The sequence below is a fragment of the Pseudorasbora parva genome, chromosome 5, assembly GCF_024679245.1.
Source record: "Pseudorasbora parva isolate DD20220531a chromosome 5, ASM2467924v1, whole genome shotgun sequence".
NCBI lineage: Eukaryota > Metazoa > Chordata > Actinopteri > Cypriniformes > Gobionidae > Pseudorasbora > Pseudorasbora parva.
Genome location: NC_090176.1, coordinates 4,411,027 through 4,429,198, shown reverse-complemented (window position 1 = coordinate 4,429,198; position 18,172 = coordinate 4,411,027). Strand labels below are relative to the sequence as shown.

Sequence of the window (18,172 nt, the reverse complement as noted above, 5' to 3'; positions counted from 1 at the left end):
ACTGGGGACCTTTCGCATGTGAGGCGAACGTGATAACCACTACACTATGGAAACCTGTCTTCAGGAAGCAGAAGAAAATCTTCAGACTCACAAATTAAAATGTGTATAATGTAAAAGGGAGATAGATACTCTTGGCGTTGCAAACAATTCATACTTTCTGTCAAAAGTTGGTCGCTGTTTCTGCTCGGTTTCGAACCGAGGACCTTTCGCGTGTTAGGCGAACGTGATAACCACTACACTACAGAAACTTCACTTTGGGTTGAGTGGTCTTTTTCCAAGACAGGTTCATCCAATAATATGCACTGCAAGCAGAGTGTCAGTCTGTGTAGATTCCACAAACAACAGGACAGAGCTAATTCATCATGGTAGTCTGACTTGAGGTCCTTAGTATGATTGCCTCCAAATAGCTTGAAATTACAGCCTTTGTAGCATGGAAATCCACTAACCTGAGAGCCATTTCAGCACATATAGTAAAAATTACTCAAGATGTTTCCACCCAGTTTCGAACTGGGGACCTTTCGCGTGTGAGGCGAACGTGATAACCACTACACTATGGAAACCTGTCTTGAGGTAGCATAAGGAAGTCTTGCGAATCACGAATTTTAAAAAACGTATAATGTAAAAGAGAGCTAAATACTCTTAGCGTCGCAAACAATCTATACTTTCTGTCAAAAGCTGACCGCTGTTTCTGCTCGGTTTCGAACCGAGGACCTTTCGCGTGTTAGGCGAACGTGATAACCACTACACTACAGAAACCTCATGGTGAGCTTAATTGCCTTTTTCCAAGACAGGTTCATCCCATAATCTGCCCTGCAATCAGAGTGTTGGTCTGTGTAAATTCCACAAGCAACAGGAAAGTGCTCATTGGGCTTGGTAGTCTGTCTTGAGATCCTTAGCACGATTGCCTTCAACTAGCTTGAAATTGGAGCCTTTGTAGTGTGGAAATGCGCTTGCCGGAGATCCATTTCAGCATGTTTAGTTAAAAAACACTCAATTTGTTTCTGCCCAGTTTCGAACTGGGGACCTTTCGCGTGTAAAGCGAACGTGATAACCACTACACTACAGAAACCTCACAGTGAGTTTAGTGGCCTTTTTCCAAGACAGGTTCATCCCATAATCTGCACCGCAAGCAGAGTGTCAGTCTGTGTAGATTCCACAAACAACAGAACAGAGATAATTCACCATTGGAGTCTGGCTTGAGATCCTTAGTATGATTGCCTTCAAATAGCTTTTAGCCTTTGTAGCTGGATATCCACTTACCTTAGAGCCATTTCAGCACATATAGTAAAAATTGCTCAAGTTGTTTCCACCCAGTTTCGAACTGGGGACCTTTCGCGTGTGAGGCGAACGTGATAACCACTACACTATGGAAACCTGTCTTCAGGAAGCAGAAGAAAATCTTCAGACTCACAAATTAAAATGTGTATAATGTAAAAGGGAGATAGATACTCTTGGCGTTGCAAACAATTCATACTTTCTGTCAAAAGTTGGTCGCTGTTTCTGCTCGGTTTCGAACCGAGGACCTTTCGCGTGTTAGGCGAACGTGATAACCACTACACTACAGAAACCTCATGGTGAGCTTAATTGCCTTTTTCCAAGACAGGTTCATCCCATAATCTGCCCTGCAATCAGAGTGTTGGTCTGTGTAAATTCCACAAGCAACAGGAAAGTGCTCATTGGGCTTGGTAGTCTGTCTTGAGATCCTTAGCACGATTGCCTTCAACTAGCTTGAAATTGGAGCCTTTGTAGTGTGGAAATGCGCTTGACGGAGATCCATTTCAGCATGTTTAGTTAAAAAACACTCAATTTGTTTCTGCCCAGTTTCGAACTGGGGACCTTTCGCGTGTAAAGCGAACGTGATAACCACTACACTAGAGAAACCTCACAGTGAGTTTAGTGGCCTTTTTCAAAGACAGGTTCATCCCATAATCTGCACCGCAAGCAGAGTGTCAGTCTGTGTAGATTCCACAAACAACAGAACAGAGATAATTCACCATTGGAGTCTGGCTTGAGATCCTTAGTATGATTGCCTTCAAATAGCTTTTAGCCTTTGTAGCTGGATATCCACTTACCTTAGAGCCATTTCAGCACATATAGTAAAAATTGCTCAAGTTGTTTCCACCCAGTTTCGAACTGGGGACCTTTCGCGTGTGAGGCGAACGTGATAACCACTACACTATGGAAACCTGTCTTCAGGAAGCAGAAGAAAATCTTCAGACTCACAAATTAAAATGTGTATAACGTAAAAGGGAGATAGATACTCTTGGCGTTGCAAACAATTCATACTTTCTGTCAAAAGTTGGTCGCTGTTTCTGCTCTGTTTCGAACCGAGGACCTTTCACGTGTTAGGCGAACGTGATAACCACTACACTACAGAAACTTCACTTTGTGTTGAGTGGTCTTTTTCCAAGACAGGTTCATCCAATAATATGCACTGCAAGCAGAGTGTCAGTCTGTGTAGATTCCACAAACAACAGGACAGAGCTAATTCATCATGGTAGTCTGACTTGAGGTCCTTAGTATGATTGCCTCCAAATAGCTTGAAATTACAGCCTTTGTAGCATGGAAATCCACTAACCTGAGAGCCATTTCAGCACATATAATAAAAATTACTCAAGATGTTTCCACCCAGTTTCGAACTGGGGACCTTTCGCGTGTGAGGCGAACGTGATAACCACTACACTATGGAAACCTGTCTTGAGGTAGCATAAGGAAGTCTTGCGAATCACGAATTTTAAAAAACGTATAATGTAAAAGAGAGCTAAATACTCTTAGCGTCGCAAACAATCTATACTTTCTGTCAAAAGCTGACCGCTGTTTCTGCTCGGTTTCGAACCGAGGACCTTTCGCGTGTTAGGCGAATGTGATAACCACTACACTACAGAAACCTCATGGTGAGCTTAATTGCCTTTTTCCAAGACAGGTTCATCCCATAATCTGCCCTGCAATCAGAGTGTTGGTCTGTGTAAATTCCACAAGCAACAGGAAAGTGCTCATTGGGCTTGGTAGTCTGTCTTGAGATCCTTAGCACGATTGCCTTCAACTAGCTTGAAATTGGAGCCTTTGTAGTGTGGAAATGCGCTTGCCGGAGATCCATTTCAGCATGTTTAGTTAAAAAACACTCAATTTGTTTCTGCCCAGTTTCGAACTGGGGACCTTTCGCGTGTAAAGCGAACGTGATAACCACTACACTACAGAAACCTCACAGTGAGTTTAGTGGCCTTTTTCCAAGACAGGTTCATCCCATAATCTGCACCGCAAGCAGAGTGTCAGTCTGTGTAGATTCCACAAACAACAGAACAGAGATAATTCACCATTGGAGTCTGGCTTGAGATCCTTAGTATGATTGCCTTCAAATAGCTTTTAGCCTTTGTAGCTGGATATCCACTTACCTTAGAGCCATTTCAGCACATATAGTAAAAATTGCTCAAGTTGTTTCCACCCAGTTTCGAACTGGGGACCTTTCGCGTGTGAGGCGAACGTGATAACCACTACACTATGGAAACCTGTCTTCAGGAAGCAGAAGAAAATCTTCAGACTCACAAATTAAAATGTGTATAATGTAAAAGGGAGATAGATACTCTTGGCGTTGCAAACAATTCATACTTTCTGTCAAAAGTTGGTCGCTGTTTCTGCTCGGTTTCGAACCGAGGACCTTTCGCGTGTTAGGCGAACGTGATAACCACTACACTACAGAAACCTCATGGTGAGCTCAATTGCCTTTTTCCAAGACAGGTTCATCCCATAATCTGCCCTGCAATCAGAGTGTTGGTCTGTGTAAATTCCACAAGCAAAAGGAAAGTGCTCATTGGGCTTGGTAGTCTGTCTTGAGATCCTTAGCACGATTGCCTTCAACTAGCTTGAAATTGGAGCCTTTGTAGTGTGGAAATGCGCTTGACGGAGATCCATTTCAGCATGTTTAGTTAAAAAACACTCAATTTGTTTCTGCCCAGTTTCGAACTGGGGACCTTTCGCGTGTAAAGCGAACGTGATAACCACTACACTAGAGAAACCTCACAGTGAGTTTAGTGGCCTTTTTCAAAGACAGGTTCATCCCATAATCTGCACCGCAAGCAGAGTGTCAGTCTGTGTAGATTCCACAAACAACAGAACAGAGATAATTCACCATTGGAGTCTGGCTTGAGATCCTTAGTATGATTGCCTTCAAATAGCTTTTAGCCTTTGTAGCTGGATATCCACTTACCTTAGAGCCATTTCAGCACATATAGTAAAAATTGCTCAAGTTGTTTCCACCCAGTTTCGAACTGGGGACCTTTCGCGTGTGAGGCGAACGTGATAACCACTACACTATGGAAACCTGTCTTCAGGAAGCAGAAGAAAATCTTCAGACTCACAAATTAAAATGTGTATAACGTAAAAGGGAGATAGATACTCTTGGCGTTGCAAACAATTCATACTTTCTGTCAAAAGTTGGTCGCTGTTTCTGCTCGGTTTCGAACCGAGGACCTTTCGCGTGTTAGGCGAACGTGATAACCACTACACTACAGAAACTTCACTTTGTGTTGAGTGGTCTTTTTCCAAGACAGGTTCATCCAATAATATGCACTGCAAGCAGAGTGTCAGTCTGTGTAGATTCCACAAACAACAGGACAGAGCTAATTCATCATGGTAGTCTGACTTGAGGTCCTTAGTATGATTGCCTCCAAATAGCTTGAAATTACAGCCTTTGTAGCATGGAAATCCACTAACCTGAGAGCCATTTCAGCACATATAATAAAAATTACTCAAGATGTTTCCACCCAGTTTCGAACTGGGGACCTTTCGCGTGTAAGGCGAACGTGATAACCACTACACTATGGAAACCTGTCTTCAGGAAGCATAAGGAAGTCTTGCGAATCACGAATTTTAAAAAACGTATAATGTAAAAGAGAGCTAAATACTCTTAGCGTCGCAAACAATCTATACTTTCTGTCAAAAGCTGACCGCTGTTTCTGCTCGGTTTCGAACCGAGGACCTTTCGCGTGTTAGGCGAACGTGATAACCACTACACTACAGAAACCTCATGGTGAGCTTAATTGCCTTTTTCCAAGACAGGTTCATCCCATAATCTGCCCTGCAATCAGAGTGTTGGTCTGTGTAAATTCCACAAGCAACAGGAAAGTGCTCATTGGGCTTGGTAGTCTGTCTTGAGATCCTTAGCACGATTGCCTTCAACTAGCTTGAAATTGGAGCCTTTGTAGTGTGGAAATGCGCTTGCCGGAGATCCATTTCAGCATGTTTAGTTAAAAAACACTCAATTTGTTTCTGCCCAGTTTCGAACTGGGGACCTTTCGCGTGTAAAGCGAACGTGATAACCACTACACTACAGAAACCTCACAGTGAGTTTAGTGGCCTTTTTCCAAGACAGGTTCATCCCATAATCTGCACCGCAAGCAGAGTGTCAGTCTGTGTAGATTCCACAAACAACAGAACAGAGATAATTCACCATTGGAGTCTGGCTTGAGATCCTTAGTATGATTGCCTTCAAATAGCTTTTAGCCTTTGTAGCTGGATATCCACTTACCTTAGAGCCATTTCAGCACATATAGTAAAAATTGCTCAAGTTGTTTCCACCCAGTTTCGAACTGGGGACCTTTCGCGTGTGAGGCGAACGTGATAACCACTACACTATGGAAACCTGTCTTCAGGAAGCAGAAGAAAATCTTCAGACTCACAAATTAAAATGTGTATAATGTAAAAGGGAGATAGATACTCTTGGCGTTGCAAACAATTCATACTTTCTGTCAAAAGTTGGTCGCTGTTTCTGCTCGGTTTCGAACCGAGGACCTTTCGCGTGTTAGGCGAACGTGATAACCACTACACTACAGAAACCTCATGGTGAGCCTAATTGCCTTTTTCCAAGACAGGTTCATCCCATAATCTGCCCTGCAATCAGAGTGTTGGTCTGTGTAAATTCCACAAGCAACAGGAAAGTGCTCATTGGGCTTGGTAGTCTGTCTTGAGATCCTTAGCACGATTGCCTTCAACTAGCTTGAAATTGGAGCCTTTGTAGTGTGGAAATGCGCTTGCCGGAGATCCATTTCAGCATGATTAGTTAAAAAACACTCAATTTGTTTCTGCCCAGTTTCGAACTGGGGACCTTTCGCGTGTAAAGCGAACGTGATAACCACTACACTACAGAAACCTCACAGTGAGTTTAGTGGCCTTTTTCCAAGACAGGTTCATCCAATAATATGCACTGCAAGCAGAGTGTCAGTCTGTGTAGATTCCACAAACAACAGGACAGAGCTAATTCATCATGATAGTCTGACTTGAGGTCCTTAGTATGATTGCCTCCAAATAGCTTGAAATTACAGCCTTTGTAGCATGGAAATCCACTAACCTGAGAGCCATTTCAGCACATATAGTAAAAATTACTCAAGATGTTTCCACCCAGTTTCGAACTGGGGACCTTTCGCGTGTGAGGCGAACGTGATAACCACTACACTATGGAAACCTGTCTTGAGGTAGCATAAGGAAGTCTTGCGAATCACGAATTTTAAAAAACGTATAATGTAAAAGAGAGCTAAATACTCTTAGCGTCGCAAACAATCTATACTTTCTGTCAAAAGCTGACCGCTGTTTCTGCTCGGTTTCGAACCGAGGACCTTTCGCGTGTTAGGCGAACGTGATAACCACTACACTACAGAAACCTCATGGTGAGCTTAATTGCCTTTTTCCAAGACAGGTTCATCCCATAATCTGCCCTGCAATCAGAGTGTTGGTCTGTGTAAATTCCACAAGCAACAGGAAAGTGCTCATTGGGCTTGGTAGTCTGTCTTGAGATCCTTAGCACGATTGCCTTCAACTAGCTTGAAATTGGAGCCTTTGTAGTGTGGAAATGCGCTTGCCGGAGATCCATTTCAGCATGTTTAGTTAAAAAACACTCAATTTGTTTCTGCCCAGTTTCGAACTGGGGACCTTTCGCGTGTAAAGCGAACGTGATAACCACTACACTACAGAAACCTCACAGTGAGTTTAGTGGCCTTTTTCCAAGACAGGTTCATCCCATAATCTGCACCGCAAGCAGAGTGTCAGTCTGTGTAGATTCCACAAACAACAGAACAGAGATAATTCACCATTGGAGTCTGGCTTGAGATCCTTAGTATGATTGCCTTCAAATAGCTTTTAGCCTTTGTAGCTGGATATCCACTTACCTTAGAGCCATTTCAGCACATATAGTAAAAATTGCTCAAGTTGTTTCCACCCAGTTTCGAACTGGGGACCTTTCGCGTGTGAGGCGAACGTGATAACCACTACACTATGGAAACCTGTCTTCAGGAAGCAGAAGAAAATCTTCAGACTCACAAATTAAAATGTGTATAATGTAAAAGGGAGATAGATACTCTTGGCGTTGCAAACAATTCATACTTTCTGTCAAAAGTTGGTCGCTGTTTCTGCTCGGTTTCGAACCGAGGACCTTTCGCGTGTTAGGCGAACGTGATAACCACTACACTACAGAAACCTCATGGTGAGCTTAATTGCCTTTTTCCAAGACAGGTTCATCCCATAATCTGCCCTGCAATCAGAGTGTTGGTCTGTGTAAATTCCACAAGCAACAGGAAAGTGCTCATTGGGCTTGGTAGTCTGTCTTGAGATCCTTAGCACGATTGCCTTCAACTAGCTTGAAATTGGAGCCTTTGTAGTGTGGAAATGCGCTTGACGGAGATCCATTTCAGCATGTTTAGTTAAAAAACACTCAATTTGTTTCTGCCCAGTTTCGAAATGGGGACCTTTCGCGTGTAAAGCGAACGTGATAACCACTACACTACAGAAACCTCACAGTGAGTTTAGTGGCCTTTTTCCAAGACAGGTTCATCCCATAATCTGCACCGCAAGCAGAGTGTCAGTCTGTGTAGATTCCACAAACAACAGAACAGAGATAATTCACCATTGGAGTCTGGCTTGAGATCCTTAGTATGATTGCCTTCAAATAGCTTTTAGCCTTTGTAGCTGGATATCCACTTACCTTAGAGCCATTTCAGCACATATAGTAAAAATTGCTCAAGTTGTTTCCACCCAGTTTCGAACTGGGGACCTTTCGCGTGTGAGGCGAACGTGATAACCACTACACTATGGAAACCTGTCTTCAGGAAGCAGAAGAAAATCTTCAGACTCACAAATTAAAATGTGTATAATGTAAAAGGGAGATAGATACTCTTGGCGTTGCAAACAATTCATACTTTCTGTCAAAAGTTGGTCGCTGTTTCTGCTCGGTTTCGAACCGAGGACCTTTCGCGTGTTAGGCGAACGTGATAACCACTACACTACAGAAACTTCACTTTGGGTTGAGTGGTCTTTTTCCAAGACAGGTTCATCCAATAATATGCACTGCAAGCAGAGTGTCAGTCTGTGTAGATTCCACAAACAACAGGACAGAGCTAATTCATCATGGTAGTCTGACTTGAGGTCCTTAGTATGATTGCCTCCAAATAGCTTGAAATTACAGCCTTTGTAGCATGGAAATCCACTAACCTGAGAGCCATTTCAGCACATATAGTAAAAATTACTCAAGATGTTTCCACCCAGTTTCGAACTGGGGACCTTTCGTGTGTGAGGCGAACGTGATAACCACTACACTATGGAAACCTGTCTTGAGGTAGCATAAGGAAGTCTTGCGAATCACGAATTTTAAAAAACGTATAATGTAAAAGAGAGCTAAATACTCTTAGCGTCGCAAACAATCTATACTTTCTGTCAAATGCTGACCGCTGTCTCTGCTCGGTTTCGAACCGAGGACCTTTCGCGTGTTAGGCGAACGTGATAACCACTACACTACAGAAACCTCATGGTGAGCTTAATTGCCTTTTTCCAAGACAGGTTCATCCCATAATCTGCCCTGCAATCAGAGTGTTGGTCTGTGTAAATTCCACAAGCAACAGGAAAGTGCTCATTGGGCTTGGTAGTCTGTCTTGAGATCCTTAGCACGATTGCCTTCAACTAGCTTGAAATTGGAGCCTTTGTAGTGTGGAAATGCGCTTGCCGGAGATCCATTTCAGCATGTTTAGTTAAAAAACACTCAATTTGTTTCTGCCCAGTTTCGAAATGGGGACCTTTCGCGTGTAAAGCGAACGTGATAACCACTACACTACAGAAACCTCACAGTGAGTTTAGTGGCCTTTTTCCAAGACAGGTTCATCCCATAATCTGCACCGCAAGCAGAGTGTCAGTCTGTGTAGATTCCACAAACAACAGAACATAGATAATTCACCATTGGAGTCTGGCTTGAGATCCTTAGTATGATTGCCTTCAAATAGCTTTTAGCCTTTGTAGCTGGATATCCACTTACCTTAGAGCCATTTCAGCACATATAGTAAAAATTGCTCAAGTTGTTTCCACCCAGTTTCGAACTGGGGACCTTTCACGTGTGAGGCGAACGTGATAACCACTACACTATGGAAACCTGTCTTCAGGAAGCAGAAGAAAATCTTCAGACTCACAAATTAAAATGTGTATAATGTAAAAGGGAGATAGATACTCTTGGCGTTGCAAACAATTCATACTTTCTGTCAAAAGTTGGTCGCTGTTTCTGCTCGGTTTCGAACCGAGGACCTTTCGCGTGTTAGGCGAACGTGATAACCACTACACTACAGAAACTTCACTTTGGGTTGAGTGGTCTTTTTCCAAGACAGGTTCATCCAATAATATGCACTGCAAGCAGAGTGTCAGTCTGTGTAGATTCCACAAACAACAGGACAGAGCTAATTCATCATGGTAGTCTGACTTGAGGTCCTTAGTATGATTGCCTCCAAATAGCTTGAAATTACAGCCTTTGTAGCATGGAAATCCACTAACCTGAGAGCCATTTCAGCACATATAATAAAAATTACTCAAGATGTTTCCACCCAGTTTCGAACTGGGGACCTTTCGCGTGTGAGGCGAACGTGATAACCACTACACTATGGAAACCTGTCTTGAGGTAGCATAAGGAAGTCTTGCGAATCACGAATTTTAAAAAACGTATAATGTAAAAGAGAGCTAAATACTCTTAGCGTCGCAAACAATCTATACTTTCTGTCAAAAGCTGACCGCTGTTTCTGCTCGGTTTCGAACCGAGGACCTTTCGCGTGTTAGGCTAACGTGATAACCACTACACTACAGAAACCTCATGGTGAGCTTAATTGCCTTTTTCCAAGACAGGTTCATCCCATAATCTGCCCTGCAATCAGAGTGTTGGTCTGTGTAAATTCCACAAGCAACAGGAAAGTGCTCATTGGGCTTGGTAGTCTGTCTTGAGATCCTTAGCACGATTGCCTTCAACTAGCTTGAAATTGGAGCCTTTGTAGTGTGGAAATGCGCTTGCCGGAGATCCATTTCAGCATGTTTATTTAAAAAACACTCAATTTGTTTCTGCCCAGTTTCGAACTGGGGACCTTTCGCGTGTAAAGCGAACGTGATAACCACTACACTAGAGAAACCTCACAGTGAGTTTAGTGGCCTTTTTCCAAGACAGGTTCATCCCATAATCTGCACCGCAAGCAGAGTGTCAGTCTGTGTAGATTCCACAAACAACAGAACAGAGATAATTCACCATTGGAGTCTGGCTTGAGATCCTTAGTATGATTGCCTTCAAATAGCTTTTAGCCTTTGTAGCTGGATATCCACTTACCTTAGAGCCATTTCAGCACATATAGTAAAAATTGCTCAAGTTGTTTCCACCCAGTTTCGAACTGGGGACCTTTCGCGTGTGAGGCGAACGTGATAACCACTACACTATGGAAACCTGTCTTCAGGAAGCAGAAGAAAATCTTCAGACTCACAAATTAAAATGTGTATAATGTAAAAGGGAGATAGATACTCTTGGCGTTGCAAACAATTCATACTTTCTGTCAAAAGTTGGTCGCTGTTTCTGCTCGGTTTCGAACCGAGGACCTTTCGCGTGTTAGGCGAACGTGATAACCACTACACTACAGAAACCTCATGGTGAGCCTAATTGCCTTTTTCCAAGACAGGTTCATCCCATAATCTGCCCTGCAATCAGAGTGTTGGTCTGTGTAAATTCCACAAGCAACAGGAAAGTGCTCATTGGGCTTGGTAGTCTGTCTTGAGATCCTTAGCACGATTGCCTTCAACTAGCTTGAAATTGGAGCCTTTGTAGTGTGGAAATGCGCTTGCCGGAGATCCATTTCAGCATGATTAGTTAAGAAACACTCAATTTGTTTCTGCCCAGTTTCGAACTGGGGACCTTTCGCGTGTAAAGCGAACGTGATAACCACTACACTACAGAAACCTCACAGTGAGTTTAGTGGCCTTTTTCCAAGACAGGTTCATCCAATAATATGCACTGCAAGCAGAGTGTCAGTCTGTGTAGATTCCACAAACAACAGGACAGAGCTAATTCATCATGGTAGTCTGACTTGAGGTCCTTAGTATGATTGCCTCCAAATAGCTTGAAATTACAGCCTTTGTAGCATGGAAATCCACTAACCTGAGAGCCATTTCAGCACATATAGTAAAAATTACTCAAGATGTTTCCACCCAGTTTCGAACTGGGGACCTTTCGCGTGTGAGGCGAACGTGATAACCACTACACTATGGAAACCTGTCTTGAGGTAGCATAAGGAAGTCTTGCGAATCACGAATTTTAAAAAACGTATAATGTAAAAGAGAGCTAAATACTCTTAGCGTCGCAAACAATCTATACTTTCTGTCAAAAGCTGACCGCTGTTTCTGCTCGGTTTCGAACCGAGGACCTTTCGCGTGTTAGGCGAACGTGATAACCACTACACTACAGAAACCTCATGGTGAGCTTAATTGCCTTTTTCCAAGACAGGTTCATCCCATAATCTGCCCTGCAATCAGAGTGTTGGTCTGTGTAAATTCCACAAGCAACAGGAAAGTGCTCATTGGGCTTGGTAGTCTGTCTTGAGATCCTTAGCACGATTGCCTTCAACTAGCTTGAAATTGGAGCCTTTGTAGTGTGGAAATGCGCTTGCCGGAGATCCATTTCAGCATGTTTAGTTAAAAAACACTCAATTTGTTTCTGCCCAGTTTCGAACTGGGGACCTTTCGCGTGTAAAGCGAACGTGATAACCACTACACTACAGAAACCTCACAGTGAGTTTAGTGGCCTTTTTCCAAGACAGGTTCATCCCATAATCTGCACCGCAAGCAGAGTGTCAGTCTGTGTAGATTCCACAAACAACAGAACAGAGATAATTCACCATTGGAGTCTGGCTTGAGATCCTTAGTATGATTGCCTTCAAATAGCTTTTAGCCTTTGTAGCTGGATATCCACTTACCTTAGAGCCATTTCAGCACATATAGTAAAAATTGCTCAAGTTGTTTCCACCCAGTTTCGAACTGGGGACCTTTCGCGTGTGAGGCGAACGTGATAACCACTACACTATGGAAACCTGTCTTCAGGAAGCAGAAGAAAATCTTCAGACTCACAAATTAAAATGTGTATAACGTAAAAGGGAGATAGATACTCTTGGCGTTGCAAACAATTCATACTTTCTGTCAAAAGTTGGTCGCTGTTTCTGCTCGGTTTCGAACCGAGGACCTTTCACGTGTTAGGCGAACGTGATAACCACTACACTACAGAAACTTCACTTTGTGTTGAGTGGTCTTTTTCCAAGACAGGTTCATCCAATAATATGCACTGCAAGCAGAGTGTCAGTCTGTGTAGATTCCACAAACAACAGGACAGAGCTAATTCATCATGGTAGTCTGACTTGAGGTCCTTAGTATGATTGCCTCCAAATAGCTTGAAATTACAGCCTTTGTAGCATGGAAATCCACTAACCTGAGAGCCATTTCAGCACATATAATAAAAATTACTCAAGATGTTTCCACCCAGTTTCGAACTGGGGACCTTTCGCGTGTGAGGCGAACGTGATAACCACTACACTATGGAAACCTGTCTTGAGGTAGCATAAGGAAGTCTTGCGAATCACGAATTTTAAAAAACGTATAATGTAAAAGAGAGCTAAATACTCTTAGCGTCGCAAACAATCTATACTTTCTGTCAAAAGCTGACCGCTGTTTCTGCTCGGTTTCGAACCGAGGACCTTTCGCGTGTTAGGCGAATGTGATAACCACTACACTACAGAAACCTCATGGTGAGCTTAATTGCCTTTTTCCAAGACAGGTTCATCCCATAATCTGCCCTGCAATCAGAGTGTTGGTCTGTGTAAATTCCACAAGCAACAGGAAAGTGCTCATTGGGCTTGGTAGTCTGTCTTGAGATCCTTAGCACGATTGCCTTCAACTAGCTTGAAATTGGAGCCTTTGTAGTGTGGAAATGCGCTTGCCGGAGATCCATTTCAGCATGTTTAGTTAAAAAACACTCAATTTGTTTCTGCCCAGTTTCGAACTGGGGACCTTTCGCGTGTAAAGCGAACGTGATAACCACTACACTACAGAAACCTCACAGTGAGTTTAGTGGCCTTTTTCCAAGACAGGTTCATCCCATAATCTGCACCGCAAGCAGAGTGTCAGTCTGTGTAGATTCCACAAACAACAGAACAGAGATAATTCACCATTGGAGTCTGGCTTGAGATCCTTAGTATGATTGCCTTCAAATAGCTTTTAGCCTTTGTAGCTGGATATCCACTTACCTTAGAGCCATTTCAGCACATATAGTAAAAATTGCTCAAGTTGTTTCCACCCAGTTTCGAACTGGGGACCTTTCGCGTGTGAGGCGAACGTGATAACCACTACACTATGGAAACCTGTCTTCAGGAAGCAGAAGAAAATCTTCAGACTCACAAATTAAAATGTGTATAATGTAAAAGGGAGATAGATACTCTTGGCGTTGCAAACAATTCATACTTTCTGTCAAAAGTTGGTCGCTGTTTCTGCTCGGTTTCGAACCGAGGACCTTTCGCGTGTTAGGCGAACGTGATAACCACTACACTACAGAAACCTCATGGTGAGCTCAATTGCCTTTTTCCAAGACAGGTTCATCCCATAATCTGCCCTGCAATCAGAGTGTTGGTCTGTGTAAATTCCACAAGCAAAAGGAAAGTGCTCATTGGGCTTGGTAGTCTGTCTTGAGATCCTTAGCACGATTGCCTTCAACTAGCTTGAAATTGGAGCCTTTGTAGTGTGGAAATGCGCTTGACGGAGATCCATTTCAGCATGTTTAGTTAAAAAACACTCAATTTGTTTCTGCCCAGTTTCGAACTGGGGACCTTTCGCGTGTAAAGCGAACGTGATAACCACTACACTAGAGAAACCTCACAGTGAGTTTAGTGGCCTTTTTCAAAGACAGGTTCATCCCATAATCTGCACCGCAAGCAGAGTGTCAGTCTGTGTAGATTCCACGAACAACAGAACAGAGATAATTCACCATTGGAGTCTGGCTTGAGATCCTTAGTATGATTGCCTTCAAATAGCTTTTAGCCTTTGTAGCTGGATATCCACTTACCTTAGAGCCATTTCAGCACATATAGTAAAAATTGCTCAAGTTGTTTCCACCCAGTTTCGAACTGGGGACCTTTCGCGTGTGAGGCGAACGTGATAACCACTACACTATGGAAACCTGTCTTCAGGAAGCAGAAGAAAATCTTCAGACTCACAAATTAAAATGTGTATAACGTAAAAGGGAGATAGATACTCTTGGCGTTGCAAACAATTCATACTTTCTGTCAAAAGTTGGTCGCTGTTTCTGCTCGGTTTCGAACCGAGGACCTTTCGCGTGTTAGGCGAACGTGATAACCACTACACTACAGAAACTTCACTTTGTGTTGAGTGGTCTTTTTCCAAGACAGGTTCATCCAATAATATGCACTGCAAGCAGAGTGTCAGTCTGTGTAGATTCCACAAACAACAGGACAGAGCTAATTCATCATGGTAGTCTGACTTGAGGTCCTTAGTATGATTGCCTCCAAATAGCTTGAAATTACAGCCTTTGTAGCATGGAAATCCACTAACCTGAGAGCCATTTCAGCACATATAATAAAAATTACTCAAGATGTTTCCACCCAGTTTCGAACTGGGGACCTTTCGCGTGTAAGGCGAACGTGATAACCACTACACTATGGAAACCTGTCTTGAGGTAGCATAAGGAAGTCTTGCGAATCACGAATTTTAAAAAACGTATAATGTAAAAGAGAGCTAAATACTCTTAGCGTCGCAAACAATCTATACTTTCTGTCAAAAGCTGACCGCTGTTTCTGCTCGGTTTCGAACCGAGGACCTTTCGCGTGTTAGGCGAACGTGATAACCACTACACTACAGAAACCTCATGGTGAGCTTAATTGCCTTTTTCCAAGACAGGTTCATCCCATAATCTGCCCTGCAATCAGAGTGTTGGTCTGTGTAAATTCCACAAGCAACAGGAAAGTGCTCATTGGGCTTGGTAGTCTGTCTTGAGATCCTTAGCACGATTGCCTTCAACTAGCTTGAAATTGGAGCCTTTGTAGTGTGGAAATGCGCTTGCCGGAGATCCATTTCAGCATGTTTAGTTAAAAAACACTCAATTTGTTTCTGCCCAGTTTCGAACTGGGGACCTTTCGCGTGTAAAGCGAACGTGATAACCACTACACTACAGAAACCTCACAGTGAGTTTAGTGGCCTTTTTCCAAGACAGGTTCATCCCATAATCTGCACCGCAAGCAGAGTGTCAGTCTGTGTAGATTCCACAAACAACAGAACAGAGATAATTCACCATTGGAGTCTGGCTTGAGATCCTTAGTATGATTGCCTTCAAATAGCTTTTAGCCTTTGTAGCTGGATATCCACTTACCTTAGAGCCATTTCAGCACATATAGTAAAAATTGCTCAAGTTGTTTCCACCCAGTTTCGAACTGGGGACCTTTCGCGTGTGAGGCGAACGTGATAACCACTACACTATGGAAACCTGTCTTCAGGAAGCAGAAGAAAATCTTCAGACTCACAAATTAAAATGTGTATAATGTAAAAGGGAGATAGATACTCTTGGCGTTGCAAACAATTCATACTTTCTGTCAAAAGTTGGTCGCTGTTTCTGCTCGGTTTCGAACCGAGGACCTTTCGCGTGTTAGGCGAACGTGATAACCACTACACTACAGAAACCTCATGGTGAGCCTAATTGCCTTTTTCCAAGACAGGTTCATCCCATAATCTGCCCTGCAATCAGAGTGTTGGTCTGTGTAAATTCCACAAGCAACAGGAAAGTGCTCATTGGGCTTGGTAGTCTGTCTTGAGATCCTTAGCACGATTGCCTTCAACTAGCTTGAAATTGGAGCCTTTGTAGTGTGGAAATGCGCTTGCCGGAGATCCATTTCAGCATGATTAGTTAAAAAACACTCAATTTGTTTCTGCCCAGTTTCGAACTGGGGACCTTTCGCGTGTAAAGCGAACGTGATAACCACTACACTACAGAAACCTCACAGTGAGTTTAGTGGCCTTTTTCCAAGACAGGTTCATCCAATAATATGCACTGCAAGCAGAGTGTCAGTCTGTGTAGATTCCACAAACAACAGGACAGAGCTAATTCATCATGATAGTCTGACTTGAGGTCCTTAGTATGATTGCCTCCAAATAGCTTGAAATTACAGCCTTTGTAGCATGGAAATCCACTAACCTGAGAGCCATTTCAGCACATATAGTAAAAATTACTCAAGATGTTTCCACCCAGTTTCGAACTGGGGACCTTTCGCGTGTGAGGCGAACGTGATAACCACTACACTATGGAAACCTGTCTTGAGGTAGCATAAGGAAGTCTTGCGAATCACGAATTTTAAAAAACGTATAATGTAAAAGAGAGCTAAATACTCTTAGCGTCGCAAACAATCTATACTTTCTGTCAAAAGCTGACCGCTGTTTCTGCTCGGTTTCGAACCGAGGACCTTTCGCGTGTTAGGCGAACGTGATAACCACTACACTACAGAAACCTCATGGTGAGCTTAATTGCCTTTTTCCAAGACAGGTTCATCCCATAATCTGCCCTGCAATCAGAGTGTTGGTCTGTGTAAATTCCACAAGCAACAGGAAAGTGCTCATTGGGCTTGGTAGTCTGTCTTGAGATCCTTAGCACGATTGCCTTCAACTAGCTTGAAATTGGAGCCTTTGTAGTGTGGAAATGCGCTTGCCGGAGATCCATTTCAGCATGTTTAGTTAAAAAACACTCAATTTGTTTCTGCCCAGTTTCGAACTGGGGACCTTTCGCGTGTAAAGCGAACGTGATAACCACTACACTACAGAAACCTCACAGTGAGTTTAGTGGCCTTTTTCCAAGACAGGTTCATCCCATAATCTGCACCGCAAGCAGAGTGTCAGTCTGTGTAGATTCCACAAACAACAGAACAGAGATAATTCACCATTGGAGTCTGGCTTGAGATCCTTAGTATGATTGCCTTCAAATAGCTTTTAGCCTTTGTAGCTGGATATCCACTTACCTTAGAGCCATTTCAGCACATATAGTAAAAATTGCTCAAGTTGTTTCCACCCAGTTTCGAACTGGGGACCTTTCGCGTGTGAGGCGAACGTGATAACCACTACACTATGGAAACCTGTCTTCAGGAAGCAGAAGAAAATCTTCAGACTCACAAATTAAAATGTGTATAATGTAAAAGGGAGATAGATACTCTTGGCGTTGCAAACAATTCATACTTTCTGTCAAAAGTTGGTCGCTGTTTCTGCTCGGTTTCGAACCGAGGACCTTTCGCGTGTTAGGCGAACGTGATAACCACTACACTACAGAAACCTCATGGTGAGCTTAATTGCCTTTTTCCAAGACAGGTTCATCCCATAATCTGCCCTGCAATCAGAGTGTTGGTCTGTGTAAATTCCACAAGCAACAGGAAAGTGCTCATTGGGCTTGGTAGTCTGTCTTGAGATCCTTAGCACGATTGCCTTCAACTAGCTTGAAATTGGAGCCTTTGTAGTGTGGAAATGCGCTTGACGGAGATCCATTTCAGCATGTTTAGTTAAAAAACACTCAATTTGTTTCTGCCCAGTTTCGAAATGGGGACCTTTCGCGTGTAAAGCGAACGTGATAACCACTACACTACAGAAACCTCACAGTGAGTTTAGTGGCCTTTTTCCAAGACAGGTTCATCCCATAATCTGCACCGCAAGCAGAGTGTCAGTCTGTGTAGATTCCACAAACAACAGAACAGAGATAATTCACCATTGGAGTCTGGCTTGAGATCCTTAGTATGATTGCCTTCAAATAGCTTTTAGCCTTTGTAGCTGGATATCCACTTACCTTAGAGCCATTTCAGCACATATAGTAAAAATT

The 18,172-nt window shown here is 43.0% G+C and overlaps 59 non-coding genes across 59 annotated transcripts; all 59 read right to left on the bottom strand.

Annotated features, from left to right (window-relative positions):
- Positions 1–175: 175 nt before the first annotated feature.
- On the bottom strand, positions 176–248 carry trnav-aac (transfer RNA valine (anticodon AAC)). Its single transcript has one exon. It is a non-coding gene; the product is annotated as a tRNA-Val (tRNA).
- A 239-nt stretch (positions 249–487) lies between these two features.
- Positions 488–560, bottom strand: trnav-cac (transfer RNA valine (anticodon CAC)). Its single transcript has one exon. It is a non-coding gene; the product is annotated as a tRNA-Val (tRNA).
- A 123-nt stretch (positions 561–683) lies between these two features.
- Positions 684–756, bottom strand: trnav-aac (transfer RNA valine (anticodon AAC)). Its single transcript has one exon. It is a non-coding gene; the product is annotated as a tRNA-Val (tRNA).
- A 240-nt stretch (positions 757–996) lies between these two features.
- trnav-uac (transfer RNA valine (anticodon UAC)) lies at positions 997–1,069 on the bottom strand. Its single transcript has one exon. It is a non-coding gene; the product is annotated as a tRNA-Val (tRNA).
- A 232-nt stretch (positions 1,070–1,301) lies between these two features.
- trnav-cac (transfer RNA valine (anticodon CAC)) lies at positions 1,302–1,374 on the bottom strand. The gene has a single exon. It is a non-coding gene; the product is annotated as a tRNA-Val (tRNA).
- A 121-nt stretch (positions 1,375–1,495) lies between these two features.
- trnav-aac (transfer RNA valine (anticodon AAC)) lies at positions 1,496–1,568 on the bottom strand. The gene has a single exon. It is a non-coding gene; the product is annotated as a tRNA-Val (tRNA).
- A 240-nt stretch (positions 1,569–1,808) lies between these two features.
- trnav-uac (transfer RNA valine (anticodon UAC)) lies at positions 1,809–1,881 on the bottom strand. Its single transcript has one exon. It is a non-coding gene; the product is annotated as a tRNA-Val (tRNA).
- A 232-nt stretch (positions 1,882–2,113) lies between these two features.
- On the bottom strand, positions 2,114–2,186 carry trnav-cac (transfer RNA valine (anticodon CAC)). The gene has a single exon. It is a non-coding gene; the product is annotated as a tRNA-Val (tRNA).
- A 433-nt stretch (positions 2,187–2,619) lies between these two features.
- On the bottom strand, positions 2,620–2,692 carry trnav-cac (transfer RNA valine (anticodon CAC)). The gene has a single exon. It is a non-coding gene; the product is annotated as a tRNA-Val (tRNA).
- A 436-nt stretch (positions 2,693–3,128) lies between these two features.
- trnav-uac (transfer RNA valine (anticodon UAC)) lies at positions 3,129–3,201 on the bottom strand. The gene has a single exon. It is a non-coding gene; the product is annotated as a tRNA-Val (tRNA).
- A 232-nt stretch (positions 3,202–3,433) lies between these two features.
- On the bottom strand, positions 3,434–3,506 carry trnav-cac (transfer RNA valine (anticodon CAC)). Its single transcript has one exon. It is a non-coding gene; the product is annotated as a tRNA-Val (tRNA).
- Positions 3,507–3,627: 121 nt separating this feature from the next.
- Positions 3,628–3,700, bottom strand: trnav-aac (transfer RNA valine (anticodon AAC)). The gene has a single exon. It is a non-coding gene; the product is annotated as a tRNA-Val (tRNA).
- A 240-nt stretch (positions 3,701–3,940) lies between these two features.
- trnav-uac (transfer RNA valine (anticodon UAC)) lies at positions 3,941–4,013 on the bottom strand. Its single transcript has one exon. It is a non-coding gene; the product is annotated as a tRNA-Val (tRNA).
- A 232-nt stretch (positions 4,014–4,245) lies between these two features.
- On the bottom strand, positions 4,246–4,318 carry trnav-cac (transfer RNA valine (anticodon CAC)). Its single transcript has one exon. It is a non-coding gene; the product is annotated as a tRNA-Val (tRNA).
- A 121-nt stretch (positions 4,319–4,439) lies between these two features.
- On the bottom strand, positions 4,440–4,512 carry trnav-aac (transfer RNA valine (anticodon AAC)). Its single transcript has one exon. It is a non-coding gene; the product is annotated as a tRNA-Val (tRNA).
- A 239-nt stretch (positions 4,513–4,751) lies between these two features.
- On the bottom strand, positions 4,752–4,824 carry trnav-uac (transfer RNA valine (anticodon UAC)). The gene has a single exon. It is a non-coding gene; the product is annotated as a tRNA-Val (tRNA).
- A 123-nt stretch (positions 4,825–4,947) lies between these two features.
- trnav-aac (transfer RNA valine (anticodon AAC)) lies at positions 4,948–5,020 on the bottom strand. Its single transcript has one exon. It is a non-coding gene; the product is annotated as a tRNA-Val (tRNA).
- A 240-nt stretch (positions 5,021–5,260) lies between these two features.
- On the bottom strand, positions 5,261–5,333 carry trnav-uac (transfer RNA valine (anticodon UAC)). The gene has a single exon. It is a non-coding gene; the product is annotated as a tRNA-Val (tRNA).
- Positions 5,334–5,565: 232 nt separating this feature from the next.
- trnav-cac (transfer RNA valine (anticodon CAC)) lies at positions 5,566–5,638 on the bottom strand. Its single transcript has one exon. It is a non-coding gene; the product is annotated as a tRNA-Val (tRNA).
- A 121-nt stretch (positions 5,639–5,759) lies between these two features.
- Positions 5,760–5,832, bottom strand: trnav-aac (transfer RNA valine (anticodon AAC)). Its single transcript has one exon. It is a non-coding gene; the product is annotated as a tRNA-Val (tRNA).
- Positions 5,833–6,072: 240 nt separating this feature from the next.
- On the bottom strand, positions 6,073–6,145 carry trnav-uac (transfer RNA valine (anticodon UAC)). The gene has a single exon. It is a non-coding gene; the product is annotated as a tRNA-Val (tRNA).
- A 239-nt stretch (positions 6,146–6,384) lies between these two features.
- trnav-cac (transfer RNA valine (anticodon CAC)) lies at positions 6,385–6,457 on the bottom strand. Its single transcript has one exon. It is a non-coding gene; the product is annotated as a tRNA-Val (tRNA).
- Positions 6,458–6,580: 123 nt separating this feature from the next.
- trnav-aac (transfer RNA valine (anticodon AAC)) lies at positions 6,581–6,653 on the bottom strand. Its single transcript has one exon. It is a non-coding gene; the product is annotated as a tRNA-Val (tRNA).
- Positions 6,654–6,893: 240 nt separating this feature from the next.
- trnav-uac (transfer RNA valine (anticodon UAC)) lies at positions 6,894–6,966 on the bottom strand. The gene has a single exon. It is a non-coding gene; the product is annotated as a tRNA-Val (tRNA).
- A 232-nt stretch (positions 6,967–7,198) lies between these two features.
- trnav-cac (transfer RNA valine (anticodon CAC)) lies at positions 7,199–7,271 on the bottom strand. Its single transcript has one exon. It is a non-coding gene; the product is annotated as a tRNA-Val (tRNA).
- Positions 7,272–7,392: 121 nt separating this feature from the next.
- trnav-aac (transfer RNA valine (anticodon AAC)) lies at positions 7,393–7,465 on the bottom strand. Its single transcript has one exon. It is a non-coding gene; the product is annotated as a tRNA-Val (tRNA).
- A 240-nt stretch (positions 7,466–7,705) lies between these two features.
- Positions 7,706–7,778, bottom strand: trnav-uac (transfer RNA valine (anticodon UAC)). The gene has a single exon. It is a non-coding gene; the product is annotated as a tRNA-Val (tRNA).
- Positions 7,779–8,010: 232 nt separating this feature from the next.
- Positions 8,011–8,083, bottom strand: trnav-cac (transfer RNA valine (anticodon CAC)). Its single transcript has one exon. It is a non-coding gene; the product is annotated as a tRNA-Val (tRNA).
- Positions 8,084–8,204: 121 nt separating this feature from the next.
- trnav-aac (transfer RNA valine (anticodon AAC)) lies at positions 8,205–8,277 on the bottom strand. Its single transcript has one exon. It is a non-coding gene; the product is annotated as a tRNA-Val (tRNA).
- Positions 8,278–9,025: 748 nt separating this feature from the next.
- Positions 9,026–9,098, bottom strand: trnav-uac (transfer RNA valine (anticodon UAC)). Its single transcript has one exon. It is a non-coding gene; the product is annotated as a tRNA-Val (tRNA).
- Positions 9,099–9,524: 426 nt separating this feature from the next.
- trnav-aac (transfer RNA valine (anticodon AAC)) lies at positions 9,525–9,597 on the bottom strand. Its single transcript has one exon. It is a non-coding gene; the product is annotated as a tRNA-Val (tRNA).
- Positions 9,598–9,836: 239 nt separating this feature from the next.
- trnav-cac (transfer RNA valine (anticodon CAC)) lies at positions 9,837–9,909 on the bottom strand. Its single transcript has one exon. It is a non-coding gene; the product is annotated as a tRNA-Val (tRNA).
- A 436-nt stretch (positions 9,910–10,345) lies between these two features.
- Positions 10,346–10,418, bottom strand: trnav-uac (transfer RNA valine (anticodon UAC)). Its single transcript has one exon. It is a non-coding gene; the product is annotated as a tRNA-Val (tRNA).
- Positions 10,419–10,650: 232 nt separating this feature from the next.
- Positions 10,651–10,723, bottom strand: trnav-cac (transfer RNA valine (anticodon CAC)). The gene has a single exon. It is a non-coding gene; the product is annotated as a tRNA-Val (tRNA).
- A 121-nt stretch (positions 10,724–10,844) lies between these two features.
- trnav-aac (transfer RNA valine (anticodon AAC)) lies at positions 10,845–10,917 on the bottom strand. Its single transcript has one exon. It is a non-coding gene; the product is annotated as a tRNA-Val (tRNA).
- Positions 10,918–11,157: 240 nt separating this feature from the next.
- trnav-uac (transfer RNA valine (anticodon UAC)) lies at positions 11,158–11,230 on the bottom strand. Its single transcript has one exon. It is a non-coding gene; the product is annotated as a tRNA-Val (tRNA).
- A 239-nt stretch (positions 11,231–11,469) lies between these two features.
- trnav-cac (transfer RNA valine (anticodon CAC)) lies at positions 11,470–11,542 on the bottom strand. The gene has a single exon. It is a non-coding gene; the product is annotated as a tRNA-Val (tRNA).
- Positions 11,543–11,665: 123 nt separating this feature from the next.
- Positions 11,666–11,738, bottom strand: trnav-aac (transfer RNA valine (anticodon AAC)). Its single transcript has one exon. It is a non-coding gene; the product is annotated as a tRNA-Val (tRNA).
- Positions 11,739–11,978: 240 nt separating this feature from the next.
- On the bottom strand, positions 11,979–12,051 carry trnav-uac (transfer RNA valine (anticodon UAC)). Its single transcript has one exon. It is a non-coding gene; the product is annotated as a tRNA-Val (tRNA).
- A 232-nt stretch (positions 12,052–12,283) lies between these two features.
- trnav-cac (transfer RNA valine (anticodon CAC)) lies at positions 12,284–12,356 on the bottom strand. The gene has a single exon. It is a non-coding gene; the product is annotated as a tRNA-Val (tRNA).
- A 433-nt stretch (positions 12,357–12,789) lies between these two features.
- trnav-cac (transfer RNA valine (anticodon CAC)) lies at positions 12,790–12,862 on the bottom strand. The gene has a single exon. It is a non-coding gene; the product is annotated as a tRNA-Val (tRNA).
- Positions 12,863–13,298: 436 nt separating this feature from the next.
- trnav-uac (transfer RNA valine (anticodon UAC)) lies at positions 13,299–13,371 on the bottom strand. Its single transcript has one exon. It is a non-coding gene; the product is annotated as a tRNA-Val (tRNA).
- A 232-nt stretch (positions 13,372–13,603) lies between these two features.
- Positions 13,604–13,676, bottom strand: trnav-cac (transfer RNA valine (anticodon CAC)). Its single transcript has one exon. It is a non-coding gene; the product is annotated as a tRNA-Val (tRNA).
- Positions 13,677–13,797: 121 nt separating this feature from the next.
- On the bottom strand, positions 13,798–13,870 carry trnav-aac (transfer RNA valine (anticodon AAC)). The gene has a single exon. It is a non-coding gene; the product is annotated as a tRNA-Val (tRNA).
- A 240-nt stretch (positions 13,871–14,110) lies between these two features.
- On the bottom strand, positions 14,111–14,183 carry trnav-uac (transfer RNA valine (anticodon UAC)). Its single transcript has one exon. It is a non-coding gene; the product is annotated as a tRNA-Val (tRNA).
- A 232-nt stretch (positions 14,184–14,415) lies between these two features.
- On the bottom strand, positions 14,416–14,488 carry trnav-cac (transfer RNA valine (anticodon CAC)). Its single transcript has one exon. It is a non-coding gene; the product is annotated as a tRNA-Val (tRNA).
- A 121-nt stretch (positions 14,489–14,609) lies between these two features.
- trnav-aac (transfer RNA valine (anticodon AAC)) lies at positions 14,610–14,682 on the bottom strand. Its single transcript has one exon. It is a non-coding gene; the product is annotated as a tRNA-Val (tRNA).
- Positions 14,683–14,921: 239 nt separating this feature from the next.
- On the bottom strand, positions 14,922–14,994 carry trnav-uac (transfer RNA valine (anticodon UAC)). The gene has a single exon. It is a non-coding gene; the product is annotated as a tRNA-Val (tRNA).
- A 123-nt stretch (positions 14,995–15,117) lies between these two features.
- trnav-aac (transfer RNA valine (anticodon AAC)) lies at positions 15,118–15,190 on the bottom strand. Its single transcript has one exon. It is a non-coding gene; the product is annotated as a tRNA-Val (tRNA).
- Positions 15,191–15,430: 240 nt separating this feature from the next.
- Positions 15,431–15,503, bottom strand: trnav-uac (transfer RNA valine (anticodon UAC)). The gene has a single exon. It is a non-coding gene; the product is annotated as a tRNA-Val (tRNA).
- A 232-nt stretch (positions 15,504–15,735) lies between these two features.
- Positions 15,736–15,808, bottom strand: trnav-cac (transfer RNA valine (anticodon CAC)). Its single transcript has one exon. It is a non-coding gene; the product is annotated as a tRNA-Val (tRNA).
- A 121-nt stretch (positions 15,809–15,929) lies between these two features.
- On the bottom strand, positions 15,930–16,002 carry trnav-aac (transfer RNA valine (anticodon AAC)). The gene has a single exon. It is a non-coding gene; the product is annotated as a tRNA-Val (tRNA).
- A 240-nt stretch (positions 16,003–16,242) lies between these two features.
- On the bottom strand, positions 16,243–16,315 carry trnav-uac (transfer RNA valine (anticodon UAC)). The gene has a single exon. It is a non-coding gene; the product is annotated as a tRNA-Val (tRNA).
- A 239-nt stretch (positions 16,316–16,554) lies between these two features.
- On the bottom strand, positions 16,555–16,627 carry trnav-cac (transfer RNA valine (anticodon CAC)). The gene has a single exon. It is a non-coding gene; the product is annotated as a tRNA-Val (tRNA).
- Positions 16,628–16,750: 123 nt separating this feature from the next.
- On the bottom strand, positions 16,751–16,823 carry trnav-aac (transfer RNA valine (anticodon AAC)). Its single transcript has one exon. It is a non-coding gene; the product is annotated as a tRNA-Val (tRNA).
- A 240-nt stretch (positions 16,824–17,063) lies between these two features.
- Positions 17,064–17,136, bottom strand: trnav-uac (transfer RNA valine (anticodon UAC)). Its single transcript has one exon. It is a non-coding gene; the product is annotated as a tRNA-Val (tRNA).
- A 232-nt stretch (positions 17,137–17,368) lies between these two features.
- On the bottom strand, positions 17,369–17,441 carry trnav-cac (transfer RNA valine (anticodon CAC)). Its single transcript has one exon. It is a non-coding gene; the product is annotated as a tRNA-Val (tRNA).
- Positions 17,442–17,562: 121 nt separating this feature from the next.
- Positions 17,563–17,635, bottom strand: trnav-aac (transfer RNA valine (anticodon AAC)). Its single transcript has one exon. It is a non-coding gene; the product is annotated as a tRNA-Val (tRNA).
- A 240-nt stretch (positions 17,636–17,875) lies between these two features.
- trnav-uac (transfer RNA valine (anticodon UAC)) lies at positions 17,876–17,948 on the bottom strand. Its single transcript has one exon. It is a non-coding gene; the product is annotated as a tRNA-Val (tRNA).
- Between the last annotated feature and the right edge of the window lie 224 nt (positions 17,949–18,172).